The sequence below is a fragment of the Pristiophorus japonicus genome, chromosome 4, assembly GCF_044704955.1.
Source record: "Pristiophorus japonicus isolate sPriJap1 chromosome 4, sPriJap1.hap1, whole genome shotgun sequence".
NCBI lineage: Eukaryota > Metazoa > Chordata > Chondrichthyes > Pristiophoridae > Pristiophorus > Pristiophorus japonicus.
The window spans coordinates 41,887,026-41,906,430 of record NC_091980.1 but is presented as its reverse complement, the minus strand read 5'-3'; positions in this window follow the sequence as shown (position 1 = coordinate 41,906,430).

Genomic DNA, 19,405 nt, shown 5'->3' with positions numbered 1-19,405 from the left:
TGCTCCTATTTCTTATACTCTTATGTTCTTAAATGGTGCAGCAGAGCGCACAGTACAAATTGTAAAACGTGCTCTCATCAAACCCATGTTGGATCCAAATCTAAAGAAATGACAGTTGTCATTTGACCACAAATTGGCTAATTTGCTAATTACGTATCGTAATACTCCTCATACAACTACTGGTAGAATACCAGCTGAGTTGTTTCTCAAACGACAGCCACGAACCAGATTCTCGATGTTAAAACCAAACTTGGCACAGTCCATAGAAGAGAAACAAGTAAGACAGAAAGAGAATAATGATAGAGGTAGAGTAAAAGAGAGGAGTATGAATTTAAATCAGGAGGTGAGAGTGAAGAAGCATCACCATAAATGGAAGTGGTTACCAGGAAGAGTGGTGAAGATATGTGGTCCTCGCACATATTTGTTCAAGTTGTTTGAACATGGATCGGTTAGGTTTGTTCACACTGATCATATTTTACCTACAGATGTGGAAAAAGTTGAAGGTTGGAATGATGCGATTATTTCTGACTCATCAGATAGTTTTGATACAAGTAAAGTACCATTAGCATATTCTACATCAAATATACTGGAAACAAGTCCAAGAAAAAGTCAGAATTTAAGTCTGAGTCCGAGTCAGGCAGACAAACAGTCTGAAGTTGTAAAGAGTTCAAATGTAAATCACGGGCATCACTTGGAGGAAAACTTTCCTCAGGCTCAGCCTAGAATGAGTCTAAGTTTGACACTTGTTCAAGAGCGAAGGTATCCTCTTCGAAACAGAAAACAAGTGGTTAAGCTTGATTTGTAAATATGGCAAAATAAGTCCATGTCTTTTTTTATGCATAATCATGCAAGTTATGTATGATGATTGTTTGTTATAATTACTTCTTCATTAAGGAGGGAGAAGTGTAATATATATAGTTCCACCCAGTGGACTATTGTGGCTTTGCAGCCATTGCTGTTTACAACAGTAAAGAGGGAACAAGTCACATAACGGGTTCTTGAAATTATCAGCCATCTTAGAACCTGTGTGTTTGTGAGGTCATACCGAAAGCCTATCAGTCAGTATGGACACAGGGCAGGCAGATCCAGGTCATAGCAGGATTAGCGGAGGAAAATCGGAGCAGCCATTTTTTGGAGGTGACTGCCTCTCCACCACATTTCCCATGCCAGATTATGCTCAAATTCAGGTAGTATGTCTAGGAAAATCTAGGCCTCAGTATTTTTCAATACCGGTCAGTTTGTTTATCTTCCAAGCTACAATTCTTTTGCTGTTCATTTCCACTCTTTGTGTGTCTCTGTGTGTCCCTCACATACTTGCTCTTGTTGCTATCACTTTTTATCTCTATTTGTCTTTCTATAAGTCTCTCCTTCCTTCTGTTTTGTTTTTCTTCCATGTATTTCCCATCTTCTCTGTCTTCCCTCACATGTTATCTTTTTCTCTGTATCACATTTCTTTCTTTTGTATGATTCTCACCCTTTCCTCTCAGGAGACCTGGAGACCTTTGATACAGAAATGATCTTGTTTATTGCTAGGTATGAAGAAGGGAATGGGAGGCTGGGGTCTGGGGCTCAGGCCAGGCTGGAAAGTTAGACTAGGATTTGTGATGGAGCACTGAGCCAGATTTTGGGAGATCAGATTGGGTCAAGACCTGGGCTGCAGTGCGCCAAATGATCTTCCTGTACCTATCATGCAGAATCGAGAGCCAATGCTCTGACCAGTTATTGGTACTTCTGGGAGCTACTGTAATACATGTGGGTGACACAGAAACTAAGGGCTGGGATATTGGCTGGGAAGAGCTGCAGACCTTTAGAGTGAATGAGAGCTGGGGCCACATCTGAGCTACTTGGCATCTAAAATTAGGTAATTTTCTATTAACAATACTTGTTTCAGCAGAGCACATCTAATTGAACACTAGATCATATGATTGCTAATTGGTCACCTCGTTCTCACAGACGAGTCAAAGCACAGCGGACAGATGCAATGCATAACATTACATAAAAACAGATCTCCTGTGGCATACTCACTCTCGGTCAAAGGATATACTGTTTTATAAGTATGGTAGCATTTAAAGGATGTAGCACACAATGTATTTATTGTACTGATAAATTGCAGCTGCATGTAACTTGGCAACAGGGTGTAATTGTCCCCCCATGTCAATTAGCAATTCGAGGCTAATTATTAATCCATGCTTCAGATGAGAAATAAAACCAAAGTCCCAACTGGATGTTCCAGTAGTTTAGGCTTTTTAAAATTTCATTTTGGGATGTGGGCAACACTGGCAAAGTATTAATTATTACCAATCTCTGGTTGCCCTGAGGGCATTAAGAGTCAACTACATGTGCTCAATTTTCCCCAAGCCCATTTTCTGGCATATTGCCAGAGTTACGCCCATTTTTCTAGGCCAGAAATGTGGCAGAAATATTTAGCAAAAATGTCCCTGATGTATAATTCGAATTTGGCGCCGAGCAGCGTGCCCAGTTGTCTCGGGGGGGTGGAGCCTGCTGTTTGCGCAAAAAAATGATGCCGCACCTTCTGTGCATGTGTGGGGAAATAAAGTTACGTTTTTGACGTTGTTCCAATGGACACGCATGCTCAGTACAGCTCGGATTTGGTAATCGGTCATTTTTAAAGAGCCAATTGTGTGTATTACAAGTGCTGTGTGAGAGCATTGGAAACATTGCAGCTGCAGCAGGAGAAGATGCAACGCAGTGCAAGGACCAAGAATTTCTTACAGGAAGAAGTGGAGGCACTAGTTACTGTGATTGAGAACAGATGGCAGGAGCTTGACACCAGCAGAGGTCACATAAAAGGTCCACCAAAAGAAATGAAGAAATGCTGGAACCAAGTTGCAGAAGATTACTGTGCAATGGTGAATACCATAAGATCTGGAGGCCAGTGTAAAAAGAAATGGCAAGACCTTGGTCAAGTAGTTAGTGTAAGTAATATTTTCATTTATTCAACACAATTGTAAATGTGACCAGCTGTATATGTCCCACCCAGCAGAAAGACACCCATTTCTAAAAAGTTGCATTTTCATCTTTGCAGAGGAAAGTAGCACACAACAAAAGGGAAAGAACTCGAACAGGAGGAGGCCCGGCAAATCTGCACCCAATGACACCCTTGGAAGAGAGGGTCGCTGCTTTGATGGGTCCTGCCTGGAAAAAAGCAATCAGTACTGCACAAGCTGGGCCCATACTCGAGGGAGAGGGTAAGTCCTGAAAATTCATCATGGCCCTTCAAATCAATCTGCTGCCTGGCCTGCTATGTGTGAGCCTACTCATGCCACCCATCCTGCCCCCTTCTCTACTGCTAACCATTTGTCTGTTCTGTTATATTTTGAAGAACTTGAGACCAACCCTGACGATGCAGATGAAGATTCAGACGAGGATGAGTCTGAAGAGGAGAACATCTTCCAATCCAACACTCCAGATTAAGAACATGGGGGTGAGGGTGAGCGGGGGGGGGAGGAGCTGGATGAAGCTCCCACTGTTGTACTGACTTTGGAGGAGGTGCCGCTCATGGAGATGACAGCCCTTTCCATGACGAGTGGTTTGAGTATTGGTGGGACATTCCATGGTTTCACACCTTCCGAGATTGTGGGTCCAAGTGGTGTGGTGCAGCGAGGCACACCCAGGTTCCCACCTTCCCAGGCTGCAGGTCCCAGTGTTGGAGTACGAGCCACATCCATGGGGAGGAGGGGAAGGAGAGCTCGACCGCGCTCTCCTGAGGTGCAGGATCTAACAGATGTGGTTCAGATGATGTCATTGAGTGTGGAGAGCATTGATCTTACCCAATCACTCCTGGACGCCATCAGTCGGGTGAGTGATGAGGGAGCGGGACTGTCGGGAGAAGTAACAGCAATGACACGAGAAATAGGAATGACATCCGGGACCATCAGCAAGGGAATAGTGGCCATGAGGGAGGGAATGTCAGAGGTAGTGCAAACCACATGACTGACCATGAGGGAGGGAATGTTGCAGGTTATTGAGACACTGTAAGGGTGCATGAGGGACGGCATGTTGGAGTTAGCTGCTGCAATAAGGGAACACGCCCAGACCCCGCATCCATTGATAGAATCAACTGTCAATCCCACTTCAATCCCCACACCAGTCTCTGAAGAGCCCAAAGCCGGGCCCTCCAACTTGCCGCTTGATGCTAACACCCCCCGACCCTCAAGAGGTGTGCAGTACCTGAGATGTTAGAAAGAATAAGTTTGGTATCAAGCTCAGAAACACTGCGCTACCGCCTGCGGGCAGGGGTGGTGGTGTGTCCAAGACCAAGTCTTAGAATAAGGGGGATGACATGTGTGCAGCCTTTCTTTGCTGCTGTTGTTGTTGTTGTTGTTGTTAGAATCAATGAGGAAAGGCATCATCACTCTCATCTACAAGCAGAATGGGGAGAGAGAGGAAATCAAAAACTGGCGGCCCATTTCGCTGCTCAATGTGTCGAAGGTCATCACAAACAGGGTCAAGCCTGCTCTGGTGTTGGTGATCCACCCGGACCAGACCTGCGCTGTCCCCGGCAGGAAGATTTCTGATAGCCTCGCGCTACTCAGGGATACGATCGCTTACGTGCAGGACAGGAGGGTGGACACCTGTTTAATCAGCTTGGACCAGGAGAAGGCCTTTGACAGGATATTGCACACGTACCGATGGACGTGTTCTCTAAGATGGGGTTTGGGGAGGGTATCCGCAATTGGATCCAACTGCTCTACACAGACATCAGTCGCACAGTCCCAATCAACGGGTGGAAAACTGAAAGCTTTCCGATCAGGTCTGGAGTCAGGCAAGGTTGTCCTCTCTCCTCTGTCTTGTTTGTGTGCTGTATCGAGCCCTTTGCCGGGTCCATCAGGAAGGATGCGGGCATTAGGGGGGTAACAATCACAGGCAGCAGAGGCGCTCAGGTCAAGACCTCCCTGTACATGGACGACGTCGCCGTCTTTTGCTCGGATCCACAGTCGGTCCGCAGATTGCTCACAATTTGCGACCAGTTTGAATTGGCCTCGGAGGCGAAGGTTAATCGAGGCCATGTTCTTTGGAAGCTGGGCCGAACGATCCTTTATTCCCTTCACCGTTAAGCCAGATTACCTGAAGGTGTTGGGAATATGGTTCGGAGCGGACGGGGCGTGCACCAAAAACTGGAAGGAGCGTATCGCTAAAGCCAAACATAAACTGGGATGGTGGAAACTGCGCTCCCTCTCCATTGCAGGAAAGAACCTGGTTATCAGGAGTGAGGTGCTCTCGCTGTTGTTGTATGTGGCGCAGGTCTGTCCCATACCCCGCTCCTGGGCCATGGTAGTCACCCGAGCCGTCTTCCATTTCATCTGGAGATCGAAAATGGACCGTGTCCGCAGAAACACGATGTACAAATCTCTGGACAAGGGTGGAAAGGATGTTCCGAACGTGGCCCTCATCCTGATGGCCATCTATGTATATGGCTGCATCAAGCTGTGCATAGACCCTTTGTACACAAACACCAAGTGTCAGTACGTGCTGAGATTCTATCTGTCCCGGTGTTGCGAAGGATGGGTCTGGCCAGGCTGCCGCGGAACGCTCCAACCAGTTGGACCATGCCTCACCACCTGTCCTTCGTGGAAAAGTTTTTCAAGAAAAACACCTTTGACCACAAGGCCATAAAGCAGTGGTCGGCACGCAAGGTCCTGGACGCCCTACGAAAGAAGGAGATGATTGATCCTGTCGGGCAGTTCCCTAAGCAGACTGTTGAACTCGTTTGGCAGAATGTCTCATCGCCAAAGCTTTCACACAAGCACCAAGACATGGCTTGATTGGCGGTGAGAAGGCCCTACCCATCAGATCCTTCATGCACAGCCGGGATTTCAGAGACACGGCACTCTGCCCTCGAGTCGGCTGTGGCGCAGACAAGACCGTCAACCATCTCCTTCAAGGTTGACCCTTTGCAAGGCAGGTCTGGAAGGTGATGCAGTGGTTGCTGTCGAGGCTCATTCCGAGCAGCTCGGTAACACATGACTCTATGCTCTGCGGACTGTTCCCAGGGACGCACACCGAGACAGACATCATCTGCTGCTGGAGAGCCATCAACTCGGTGAAAATCGCATTTTGGTCTTCCCAAAACTTGCTGGTCTTCTACAGCAAGGAGATGTTCACGGCCGATTGTTGCAGGCTGGCGCAATCCAAGTTCCAGGAGTACGTGCTGAGGGACACATTAAAGGTTGGTGCAGTCGCCGCAAAGGCACGATGGGGAAGAGCCACAGTTTAAGGCCCTTCCGCCACAGTAAACCCAGGGGATGGAATCAGACCCCCCTCGGGCTGTACTTGTTAATCTGCCTGTATACATAGAGCACCATGTACTGAAAAACATCTGTGTTGTGCCATGTATAATGAAAGTCTCCTCACTGTTCAGTAACCTGCAAAGAAATGTAAATGTATTCCCATCGTTCTGTGTACTGCTTTTATCTGCATAGTGCTACATGTAACGTGATTCATGATCGGTATTGAAATGTATCCTGGAATATAATGTAAACCTTTTCTTATCTGCTCCAGGTAATACTCTTATTTGCACAGTACTACATGTAACGTGATTTACGAGATGTACTAAACTATACCTTGAAATGAAATGCACGCTAGTGCATTGTATGGAACTGCTGTCAGCATCCAAATGAATTGTATGGAATTGGTGACCGCAAGATACTGAAATATTTTCCAATGCATTGTGAAAAATTTTATATGAATAAAGTATATTTTTGGAATTTTTTTTAATTATTATTGTTACTGTTGTAACTGTTCTCAAATTAAAAGTTTTTTGTAAGTTATGTAAATTTACAAGTTTATAAATGATCTTAAAGTTTTTAAGTGATCTTAAAGAGTGATCTTAAAGTAAAGTTTGAGACAAGAATAATTTTATTAAAGTTAAGTTATTGTAAACTTTTGAATAAAATATATTTTACATTAAAACTGAACCATGTTCCATTAACACAACACAACATTACGGAACAGATCCAAACAGTAAACATGTCCGTGTGGAATAGTTGTCGCTGACTTAAATTTAACCTTTGAAAGAAGCTCAAAATGGCAAGAAAGCAGGCAGCTGTAAGTCCACAAAGTCAACTCTGGACTGTTGTGTTTATATCCCTGTTGGCTGTACACCCTGAAAAGGACTTTTGAAATACTGTGACACAAGATGGCTGGTCTGGATTAGGAAGAAACCTGTTGCTGGGTGGAACACGTGGGGGCAGAACTCTCCCACAGAAACTGGTGAGAGAAGCTATAGCTGTTCAAATGTTAATTTGAACACTGCCCTGCCAGCAGCCAATGATGTCAGAGCTGGGTGCTCTTAGGAAGGCCAAGGGACTCTTTTGTGTGCAGAGCCAAGTTATCTGGGGAAGAGAGCAATGTGCGAGGACAAGATACACAGGTACATTGTCTCCACAACAGTCCAGCAATCAGGACTAATAGGCCATTTAACACTCACTCGGAACGCCTTCTGACATCGATCGGCTGGTTTTGTTCTGACCCCAAGATATCTCAGACAGTGCGAGATAAAACCTGAAGAAGCCAGGAAAAATTCCCCAGAATTGTGGATTAACAGCAGTATAACTGTCGAGCATTTTGGAAGCTCAATCTTCGTTCTATCACATCCTACGTGAAGACACGTTTGCCCATCCCTCGGAAAAAAAAGGATAAGGACCGAGAGCAAATCCTCGCTTCTCCAACCCGACGGACTTCAACTTCAACGTGGATCTCGCATGCTTCAGTCAAGCACGGGGCTGTGGGGTCGAACCGCTGAGGAAGGACCATCATCATCATTGTAAAGTCCTGACACAATACCACAAATCCACATGAGACACATTCTGTGGACAAGGTCACTCCATGACCTGAACCTTTATTCACAGGACCAAGAAGTGATGACCCTGCATGGGACCTCCCTTTATATACCTGAGGAGTGTCTCCCACAAGTTCACCCCCTGTGGTCAAGGTGTGCATTTCTTACGTATCTACAGTATTGCAGTGTTGTTACATAAAGGTTACATACATGACATCACCTCCTCCTCAACATCTTATTGGGATCATAGATTAAGTCTCTCGGGTGGTCTGCGCTCTCTCGTGGAGCGCCGTTGTTGAGGCTCTGGTTGTTGAGCCTTGGTATGCGTGTTTGTCACCTGTGGTGGTTCCGGCCTGTCCAGGCTGACCGCAGGGACTGTGCATGCTGCTCAATGTTCTTGTTGCTCGTTCACTGGCGGTGGTGTGAGTATCATCTCATGATCTTCCTCAGGTTCCTCAGTGTCCATGCTGAACCTTTTTTTCACTTGGTCCAGATGCTTGCGGCATATCTGCCCATTGTTAAGTTTAACCACTATGACCCTATTCCCTTCTTTGTCTATTACAGTACCCTCAAGCCATTTGGGTGCCAAAGCGTGATTGAGAACAAATACGGGGTCATCAATTTCTATACATCTCCCCCTTGAATTTCGGTCATCGTACTCGTTTTGGGACTTGCGCTTGCCCTCAACAATGTCGGACAGGACTGGATGAATGACGGACAGCCGAGTTTTGTGTGTTCGTTTCATGAGTAGATCCATGGGCGGGACCCCCGTGAGCGAGTGCGGTCGGGACCTATAGGCCAGCAGGAGGCGCTATAGGCGGCATTGAAGGGAGGGTCCTTGAATCCGGAGCATACCTTGTTTTATGACTTGGACCGCATGTTTCGCCTGTCCGTTGGAGGCCGGCTTGAACGGTGCTGTCCTGACATGGTTAATGCCATTACCCGACAAGTACTCCCTGAACTCGTAGCTTGTGAAACATGGGCCATTATCGCTAACCAGGATGTCCGGCAAGCCGTGGGTCGCAAAGACCGCGCGCAGACTCTCCACGGTGGTGGATGTCGTGCACGAATTCAAAATGAGAAACGTTTTTCCCATGAACGGGCCCATGTAGTCTTCGTGAATATGTGACCATGGGCTGGTGGGCCAGGGCCACAGGCTGAGCGGGGCCTCCCTGGGGCCATTACCTAGTTGGGTACATGTCGTGCACCTGCGAACAGAGTGTTCTTGGTCTGAATCAATTCCCGGCCACCACACGTGACCGGGCAATGGCCTTCATTAACACGATGCCCGGGTGCTTGCTGTGGAGTTCCCTGATGAATGCTTCCCTGCCCCTCTGGGGCATGACTACCCGGTTGCCCCATAGTAGGCAGTCGGCTTGGATGGAGAGCTCATCCACCTGTGAAACGGCCTGACCTCCTCCGTGTGCGGGCGCCCAATCCCCAGTCAGGACACATTTCTTGATCAAGGACAGGAGGGGATCTCTGTTGGTCCAGATTTTGATCTGGCGGGCTATGATGGGGGAGCCTGCGCTGTCAAAGGTATTGACAGCCATGACCATCTCAGCGCTTTGCTCCGCTGCCCCTTCGGTGGTGGCCAGTGGAAGCCTGCTGAGCGCGTTAGCGCAATTTTCAGTGCCTGGCCGGTGCCGGATGGTGTAGTCATACGCAGTGAGCATGAGAGCCGATCGCTGTATGCGAGCTGATGCATTGGCATTGACAGCCTTGCTGTCTGACAGCAGGGATGTTAACGGCTTGTGGTCCGTTTCTAATTCGAACCTCCTGCCAAAAAGGTACTGATGCATCTTTTTCATCCCATATACACATGCGAGTGCTTCCTTCTCAACCATCCCATGCCCCTGTTCAGCTTGAGAGAACGACCTGGAGGCATAAGCCACAGGTTGTAGTTGGCCCTCAGCGTTATCCTGCTGCAACACGCACCCAACCCCATAGGATGATCCATCACATGTCAGAACCAATTTCTTACGGGGGTCGTACAGGGTTAACAACTTATTTGAACAAAGTAGGTTCCGTGCCCGATTGAAAGCCCGTTCCTGACAGTCCCCTCAAAACCAATCACAACCCTTACGCAGGAGCACGTGTAGCAGCTCCAACAATGTGCTTAAGTTCGGCAGAAAGTTCCCAAAATAGTTCAAGAGTCCCAGAAATGAATGCAACTCCGATATGTTGCAGGGCCTGGGCGCTTGTCGAATTGTCTCCGTTTTGGATTCGGTAGGCCGAATCCCATCTGCAGCAACCCTCCTGCCCAGAAACTCGACCTCGGGAGCCAAAAACACACACTTAGACTTCTTGAGTCGCAGGCCTACCCGGTCCAGTCGGCGTAGCATCTCCTCCAGGTTGTGGAGGTGTTCCTCGGTGTCACGATCGGTGATGAGGATGTCGTCCTGAAATACGATTGTTCCAGGATTGGATTTGAGCAGGCTTTCCATGGTTCTTTGAAAAAGCGTGGCCACTGATCGAATGCCAAATGGACACCTGTTGTAAACAAACAGTCCCTTGTGCGTGGTGATGGTGGTCAGTAGTTTAGATTCGTCGGCCAGTTCTTGGGTCACGAAGGTTGAGGTGAGGTCCAACTTGGTGAACAGCTTGCCGCCTGCCAGCGTGGCAAAAAGGTCCTCCGCTCTCGGGAGCGGGTATTGGTCTTGTAGGGACACCCGGTTGATAGTGGCCTTGTAGTCACCACAGATCCTGACCGAGCCATCCGCTTTTAGGATGGGAACGATGGGGCTTGCCCAGTCGCTGAATTCAATGGGCGAGATGATGCCGTCTCTCAGCAACCGGTCCAACTCGCTCTCAATTTTCTCCCGCATCACATACGGCACAGCTCTGGCTTTATGGAGCACTGGTCTGACGTCCGGGGTGATGCGTATCACCACTTTGGTACCTTTGAATGTCCCGACGCCAGGCTGAAATTGTGACTCAAATTGCTGTAGGACCTGTGAGCATGAACTTTGCTCCACAGATGACATGGCGTGCACATCCCCCCATTTCCAGTTTTTTCCAGGCCAGTTTTTTTGACGTGGTTTTCTTAACTCACCAGAAGCTTTTTCGGGAGTGGCCAGATACGCCGACCTAAGAGAAAAAAATGTTGGCCCAACTGCGAACAATTGAAAAAAATTGTCAAAAAAACTGGCCTAGAAAAATCGTTACGAAGTCAGTTACGCCGGTGCAGATCGCAGGGGGAGCTTTGAAAAAAATTAATACGCCAGAAAAAACGGCGCCCGCCCAAAAAGTGGGGCAAATGACCGGGGAAAATTGAGCCCCATAGTTTGGGACTGGAGTCACGTGTAGGACAAATCAGGCAGGAGCAGCAGGTTCCCTTTCTTAAAGGAAATTAGTGAATTAGGTGGGTTTTTATGACAAAATGGAAGCTTTCATGATCATTTACTGCTAACTGAAAAATTACCAGATTTATTAAATTACATTTTTCAACTTGATATAGTTTCATTTTGACCTTATGACCTCGACATTATTAGTTCAGTCCTAGAACCAATAGGCTATAATATCCATATTACATAAAAGGTTACCTCACACTATGTAAAGAAGAGCAGGGAGTACTCATCTTATCGTAACCATTATTCCTTCCTCAGCCACCACCACCAAAAGCTGACAGTCTGGACATTCATCAAATTTGCTATCATAGGGACATTGCTGTCTGCCAATTGGCTGCTACATTTGCCTACATAACAACAGTAACTGCACTTAAAAAGTAATTAATTGAATGATTGTGAGAGAGAGAGATTTGTGCCGAGTACTTCTCCGACATGCTTTAGTACTTTGGCGAGAATTCCATCTGCTCCTGAGGCCTTGTTGTTTTTCAGTTGTCGATGGCCTTTTCAACCTCATGCCGGGCTAGGATTGTGCCGAAGTGGTGAAGGGTAGCATGCTGTGGGGTGGAGTCAAGGACACTCACGTCAAAGACAGAGTCTTGATTAAGGAAATCCTCGAAATGTTCCTTCCAGTGGGCACTGGCTGTCTCTCTGTCCTTGATGAGTGTCCTTAACCTCTCCATTCTTGGCTCTTAGTGGAATAGGACCTTGAGTGCTGGGTCATAGGTGGTCTTGACTGTGCTAAGAAAATCCACGCCGTCGTGATTGTCAGCTAGTTGCTGGATCTCTTGACTTTTTCCACCCATCATCTGTTCTTTAGGTCACAAAATTTTTGTTGGACTTTGGCCTTCAGTTGTCTGTAGATCTGCTTTTTTTCACTCGCATTGTGGTGTTGTTTCCAATTCAAAAATGCCTTGCATTTGCGGTTTATTAGTTCCTGGATCTCCTGGACATTCTCATCGAACCAGTCTTGATGTTTTCTGGTAGAGTAACCAAGAATCTCTTCTCAGGTGTTAATTATGGTGGACTTGAGGGAAGACCCTATGGATACTGTGGACACTCTGCGGCTCCAGTTCGTTGGAGGTCACCGGGTTGGCATTGGGTGAATAGGACTTTCTTTGCAGGGTCTTTGAGTGCTTCAGCGTTGATTTTTCTGTGGCAGCATTTCTGTTTTCCCTGCCATTTTGAGGCTACGTTGATGGAGATAAGAGAGCGGATTAAGTGGTGGTCAATCCAGCAGTCGTCAGCTCCTGTCATGGCGTGAGTGATGCAGACGTCATTGCGGTCCCTCGCTCAGATGATGATGTAGTCTAGCAGATGCCAGTGCCTGGAGCGAGAGTGTTGCCAGGAGGCCTTGTACTTGTCTTTATGACGAAACAAGGTGTTGGTTATGACGAGACCATTTGGTCAGGAGGAGGATACCATTGGAGTTGGTTTTCCCTAACCCTTCCCTGCCAATCACCCCTCTCTTGAGGTCTGTGTCCTTTACAACTCACCAAGTCGCCAAGGAGAATCAGCTTGTCGCCCAGGGATTATTCAAGGCTGGAGTAGAATTCCTCTTTCGCCTCATCGTAGTTTCCAGGATTGGGGCGTACGCACTGATGACTGTAGCATACTGAAGGGTCACAGAGATTTCAGAGGGTTGTGGGGCTGGAGAAGATTACAGCGATAGGGAGGGGCAAGCCATGAAGGGATTTAAATACAAGGATGAGAATTTTAAATTTGAGGCGTTTGGAGCCAAAGTAAGTCAGCGAGAACAGGGGTAATGAGTAAGGGGGATTTGGTGCGGGATAGAATACAGGTAGAGTTTTGGATGAGTTGAAGCTTATGGAAGGTGGAGGATAGGAGGTCACCAGGAGAGTATTGGAATCGAGGAGTCTGGAGATGACAAAGGCATAGACGAGGATTTTAGCAGCAGATGGGCTGAGCCAACAACAACAACAACAACTTGGATTTAAGTAGTGCCTTTAACGTAGCAAAATATCCCAAGGCACTTCACAGGAGTGTTCTAAGACAAAACAAATAAATTTGACACCAAGCCACACAAGAAGAAATTACGGCAGATGACCAAAAGCTTGGTCAAAGAGGTAGGTTTTAAAAGAAGAAAGAAAGGTAGAGAGGCAGTGAGGTTTAGGGAGGGAGTTCCAGAGCTTGGGGCCTAGGCAACTGAAGGCACGGCCACCGATGGTTGAGCGATTATAATCAGGGATGCTCAAGAAATGTAGGTCCAAGGAAATTTACCAAGCACTTTTTCTGAAGTCAGTGGCCCTTTAATTTCTTTCACTGTGCTATTGTGCACTATGACCTCCAAATCTTGCAGTTTCAATTCAGCTAATTACAATGAGCTGCTGAAGGATAACAAGCTACTTATTGTTACTGACCTTGGACCTACATGACTAGGAATTAATCCAATTTTAAATGTATTTTCAGCAATTCAGATCAACACCAAAGTAACAAGCATATCACACTGTAAAAATATGATTTACTTTGCATAGCAAATGAAGTATTGTTGGTGGTATCAATTTGCAGTAACATTAAATGCAGCAAGGCAAGTCTTTTGGCACTTACAAACAGTGTCAATGTTCCAGGTATTATTGTGTTTAATATTTGATGGTACAAAGAAAGAACAATGCCACATTTTTAAATAAACATTCATTTATATTAGGTGGCATAAAACAGGAAGCAGCTCGTGCAATTACAGTTGGTATAAACCGACATTGCAGGAAATTACCTGCTGTGGTTGATGAAATTACAACATTGTAGGGAAATCTTAGGTGGAGCCTTCCAGTGGGCCAAATATATGGTAGCATACTGGTTATGTTACTGGACTAGTAATGTAGAGGCCTGGACTAATAATCCATGGACGAGTTCAAATCCCATCATGACAGCTGGGGGAATTTAAATGAAGTTAATTAAATAAATCTGGAATTAAAAAAAATTAGTATCAGTAGTCAGTCATAGGCGGTCCTTCGAAACAAGGATGACTTGCTTCCACGCCAAAAAAGCGTGAGTTCACAGGTGTTTCAATGACACGTAGAAACGTAGAAATTTACAGGGCAGAAGGAGGTCATTTTGGCCCATCGTGTCTGCGCCAGCCGACACAGAGCCGCACGGCCCTTGGTCAGCAGCCCTAAAGGTTACATACAAACCCATGAACAATGACGGAAAGGCAAAGAGCACCCAGCCCAACCAGTCCACCCCACACCACTGCAACACCCCTTATACTAAAAACGTCTACACTCCACCCCAACCGGAACCATGTGATCTCCTGGGAGAGGCAAAAACCAAATAAAAACCCAGGCCAATTTAGGGACAAAAAATCTGGGAAAATTCCTCTCCGACCCATCCAGGCGATCGAAACTAGTCCAGGAGATCACCCTGGCCGTATTCTATTCCCTGCAGTACTTACCATTATATCTGCATCGACCAACAAAAGGTCATCTAGTCTAATCCCAATTACCAGCTCTAGGTCCATAACCCTGCAGGTTACTGCACTTTAAGTGCCCATCCAACCATCTCTTAAAAGTAGTGAGGGTTTCTGCATCCACCACTCTTCCAGGCAGCGCGTTCCAGAGACCTACAACCCTCTATGTAAAGAAGCCCCCCCTCAAATCCCCTCTAAACCTTCCACCAACCACCTTAAAACTATGCCCCCTCATAATAGCCCCCTCCACCAATGGAAAGAGACCCTTACTATCCACTATGTCCAGGCCCCTCAATATTTTGTACACCTCAATAAGGTCTCCTCTCAACCTCCTTTGTTCCAATGAGAACAAACCCAGCCTATCCAATCTGTCCTCATAACTAAGATTCTCCATTCCAGGCAGCATCCTAGTAAATCTCCTCTGCACCCTCTCTAGTGCAATCACATCCTTCCTATAATGCGGTGACCAGAACTGCATGCAGTACTCCAGCTGTGGCCTAACCAAAGTATTATACAATTTAAGCATAATCTCCCTGCTTTTATATTCTATGCCCTGGCCAATAAAGGCAAGCATTCCGTATGCCTTCTTAACCACCTTATCCACCTGGCCTGCTACTTTCAGGGATCTGTGAACAAGCACTCCAAGGTCCCTTTATTCATCCACACTATTAAGTGGCCTACCACTTAATGTGTCTATCCTTTCCTTATTAGCCCTCCCAAAGTGCATCACCTCACACTTCTCTGAATTAAATTCCATTTGCCACTGCTCTGCCTACCTGACCAGTAATTTGATATCCTCCTGCAGCCCATGACTTTCCTCTTCATTATCAACCACACAGCCAATCTTAGTGTCGTTTGCAAACTTCTTAATCATACTCCTTATATTCAAATCTAAATCATTGATATATACTACAAAAAGCAAGGGACCCAGTACTGAATCCTGCGGAACCCCACTAGAAACATCCTTCCAGTCACAAAAACTTCCATCAATCATTACCCTTTGCTTCCTACCTCCAAGCCAATTTGGGATCCAACTTGTCACTTTGCCCTGGATCCCATGGGCTTTAACCTTCATGACCAGTCTACCATGCGGGGCCTTATCAAAAGCCTTGCTAAAGTCCATATACACTACATTGTACGCACTACCCTCATCAGCCCTCTTGGTTACCTCCTCAAAAAATTCAATCAGGTTAGTCAAACACGATCTTCCCTTAACAAATCCATGCTGACTGTCCCTAATTAATCCTTGCCTATCCAAATGCAGATTTATCCTGTCTTTCAGAATTTTTTCCAATAATTTTCCCACCACTGACGTTAGGCTGACAGGCCTGTAATTACTCGGCCTATCCCTTTTTCCATTCTTAAACAAGAGTACTACATAAGCAGTCCTCCAATACTCCGGCACCATGCCCATATCCAAAGAGGACTGGAAAATGATGGTCAAGGCCTCTGCTATTTCCTCTTTTACTTCGCTCAACAACCTGGGATGCATTTCATCCGGGCCTGAAGGCTTATCTACTTGATATGGTGCTGCCAAGGTACTTGAAGCTGTCCACTGACTTTAGTTGTATACAGATGGAGACTGTGGGAGCAGGTGCTGTGGTGCCAGGGGCAGGCTGATAGAGAACCTTGGTTTTACTAAGGCTGATGGTTAGACCAAGCAATTCTGTTGCCTCAGCAAATTTGTTGAGTATGAATTGTAGGTCACTCTCCTTGTGTGCCATAAGGGTGCAGTCATCAACAAAAAGTGCCTCTAGGATGAGACATTTCCGTACTTTGGTCTTTGCAGCAAGGCGGCGGAGGTCGAACAGTGAACCACCTCCAACAGCGTGTGGAGGTGCGTCGCTGAGTCGGGAGCAGCGTCGAGGAGGTGCGTGGAGAGGCGTGAGTTCCGGGGTCGGCGAGAGGCCTACAAAAGGCCCAACACGGCGGCAGTCGGGAGCAGCGTGAGGAGGTGCGTCGCTGAGTCGGGAGAGGCGAGCCGGTGCAGCTACAGGGAGAAGGCAAAAAAGAAATAGAAAGAAACAGAAAGGTGATGTCACAGCTAAGGGGGTAAGTGATTGGCTGGTGATTGGTGAGTAGGGCCTGATGGACTGCATCCCAGAGTACTTAAGGAGGTGGCCTTGGAAATAGCGGATGCATTGACAGTCATTTTCCAACATTCCATTGACTCTGGATCAGTTCCTATCGAGTGGAGGGTAGCCAATGTTACCCCACTTTTTAAAAAAGGAGGGAGAGAAAAAAGGAGGGAGAGAGAAAACAGGGAATTATAGACCAGTCAGCCTGACATCGGTAGTGGGTAAAATGATGGAATCAATTATTAAGGATGTCATAGCAGCGCATTTGGAAAGAGATGACATGATAGGTCCAAGTCAGCATGGATTTGTGAAAGGGAAATCATGCTTGACAAATCTTCTGAAATTTTTTGAGGATGTTTCCAGTAGAGTGGACAAGGGAGAACCAGTTGATGTGGTATATTTGGACTTTCAGAAGGCTTTTGACAAGGTCCCACACAAGAGATTAATGTGCAAAGTTAAAGCAAATGGGATTGGGGGTATTGTGCTGACATGGATTGAGAACTGGTTGTCAGACAGGAAGCAAAGAGTAGGAGTAAATGGGGACTTTTCAGAATGGCAGGCAGTGACTAGTGGGGTACCGCAAGGTTCTGTGCTGGGGCCCCAGCTGTTTACACTGTACATTAATGATTTAGACGAAGGGATTAAATGTAATATCTCCAAATTTGCGGATGACACTAAGTTGGGTGGCAGTGTGAGCTGCGAGGAGGATGCTATGAGGCTGCAGAGCGACTTGGATAGGTTAGGTGAGTGGGCAAATGCATGGCAGATGAAGTATAATGTGGATAAATGTGAGGTTATCCACTTTGGTGGTAAAAACAGAGAGACAGACTATTATCTGAATGGTGACAGATTAGGAAAAGGGAAGGTGCAACGAGACCTGGGTGTCATGGTACATCAGTCATTGAAGGTTGGCATGCAGGTACAGCAGGCGGTTAAGAAAGCAAATGGCATGTTGGCCTTCATAGCAAGGGGATTTGAGTACAGGGGCAAGGAGGTGTTGCTACAGTTGTACAGGGCCTTGGTGAGGCCACACCTGGAGTATTGTGTACAGTTTTGGTCTCCTAACCTGAGGAAGGACATTCTTGCTGTTGAGGGAGTGCAGCGAAGATTCACCAGACTGATTCCCAGGATGGCGGGACTGACCTATCAAGAAAGACTGGATCAACTGGGCTTGTATTCACTGGAGTTCAGAAGAATGAGAGGGGATCTCATAGAAACATTTAAAATTTTGATGGGTTTAGACAGGTTAGATGCAGGAAGAATGTTCCCAATGTTGGGGAAGTCCAGAACCAGGGGTCACAGTCTAAGGATAAGGGGTAAGCCATTTAGGACCGAGATGAGGAGAAACTTCTTCACCCAGAGAGCAGTGAACCTGTGGAATTCTCTACCACAGAAAGTTGTTGAGGCCAATTCACTAAATCTATTCAAAAAGGAGTTAGATGTCATCCTTACTACTAGGGGGATCAAGGGGTATAGCAAGAAAGCAGGAAGGGGGTACTAAAGTTGCATGTTCAGCCATGAACTCATTGAATGGCGGTGCAGGCTAGAAGGGCCGAATGGCCTACTCCTGCACCTATTTTCTATGTTTCTATGTTTCACAGCTGTTAAACCGCTTAATACTTCCTTTCTCACTATATTTATTTCACCCAGAATATCACACTCCTCCTCTATAGCAGTATCTGCATTACCTCTTTCCTTTGTGAAAACAGATACAAAGTATTCATTTAGAACCCTACCAACATCTTCCACCTCCACACGAAGATTACCCTCATGGTCTCGAATAGGCCCTACCTTTTCCTTGGTTACCCCCTTAATCTTAATATATTTTCGAACATCTTAGGGTTTTCCTTAATTTTACTGGCCAAGAATTTCTCATGCTCTCTCTCTTAGCATTCCTTTTTAATTTTGCCTCTTAACTTTCTATATTTCTCTAAAGATTCTAAAGTATTTAGCCATTGATTATGTGACGTAAGTGTCCCTTTTTTTCTTAATTCTCCTCTGTAAGTCCCTAAACATCCATGGGGCTCTAGAATTATTTTTCCCAGCCTTTTTCTTTAAGGGCACATGTTTGGCCTGAACCTTTCGGATCTCCTCTTTGAATGCCTCCCACTGTTCCGACACCGATTTACCCACAAGTAGCTGTTTCCAGTCCACCATGGCCAAATCACTCTTTAATTTAGCAAAATTAGCTTTTCCCCAATTCAGAACTTTTATTCCGGGCCTATTCTTGTCCTTATCCATAACCAACTTGAATCTGACTGAATTATGGTCACTGGCACCCAAATGCTCCCCCACTAATACCCCTTCAATCTGCCCAGCTTCATTCCCCAAAACTAAATCCAAGACCACCCCCTCTCGTGTTGGGCTTGCTACATACTGACTAAAAAAGTTCTCTTGAATGCATTTCAAGAATTCCGCACCCTCTATACGCTTCACACTAAATTTGTCCCAATCAATATTTGGATAGTTAAAATCCCCGACTATTACTGCCCTATGGTTTTTAGACTTCACAGCAATTTGCCTACATATGTGCTCCTCTATCTCCCTCCCACTGTTTGGGGGTCTATAATACACTCCCAGTAGTGTGATCACCCCTTTTTTATTTTTTGATTCGACCCATATGGCCTCAGTTGATGACCCCTCTAACATATCATCCCTCCTCTCCGCTGTAATAGTTTATTTAATCAGTACCGCAACCTCCCCCTGCCCCTTTTACCTCCCTCTCTATCTAGTCTAAAAATCCTGTAGCCAGGAA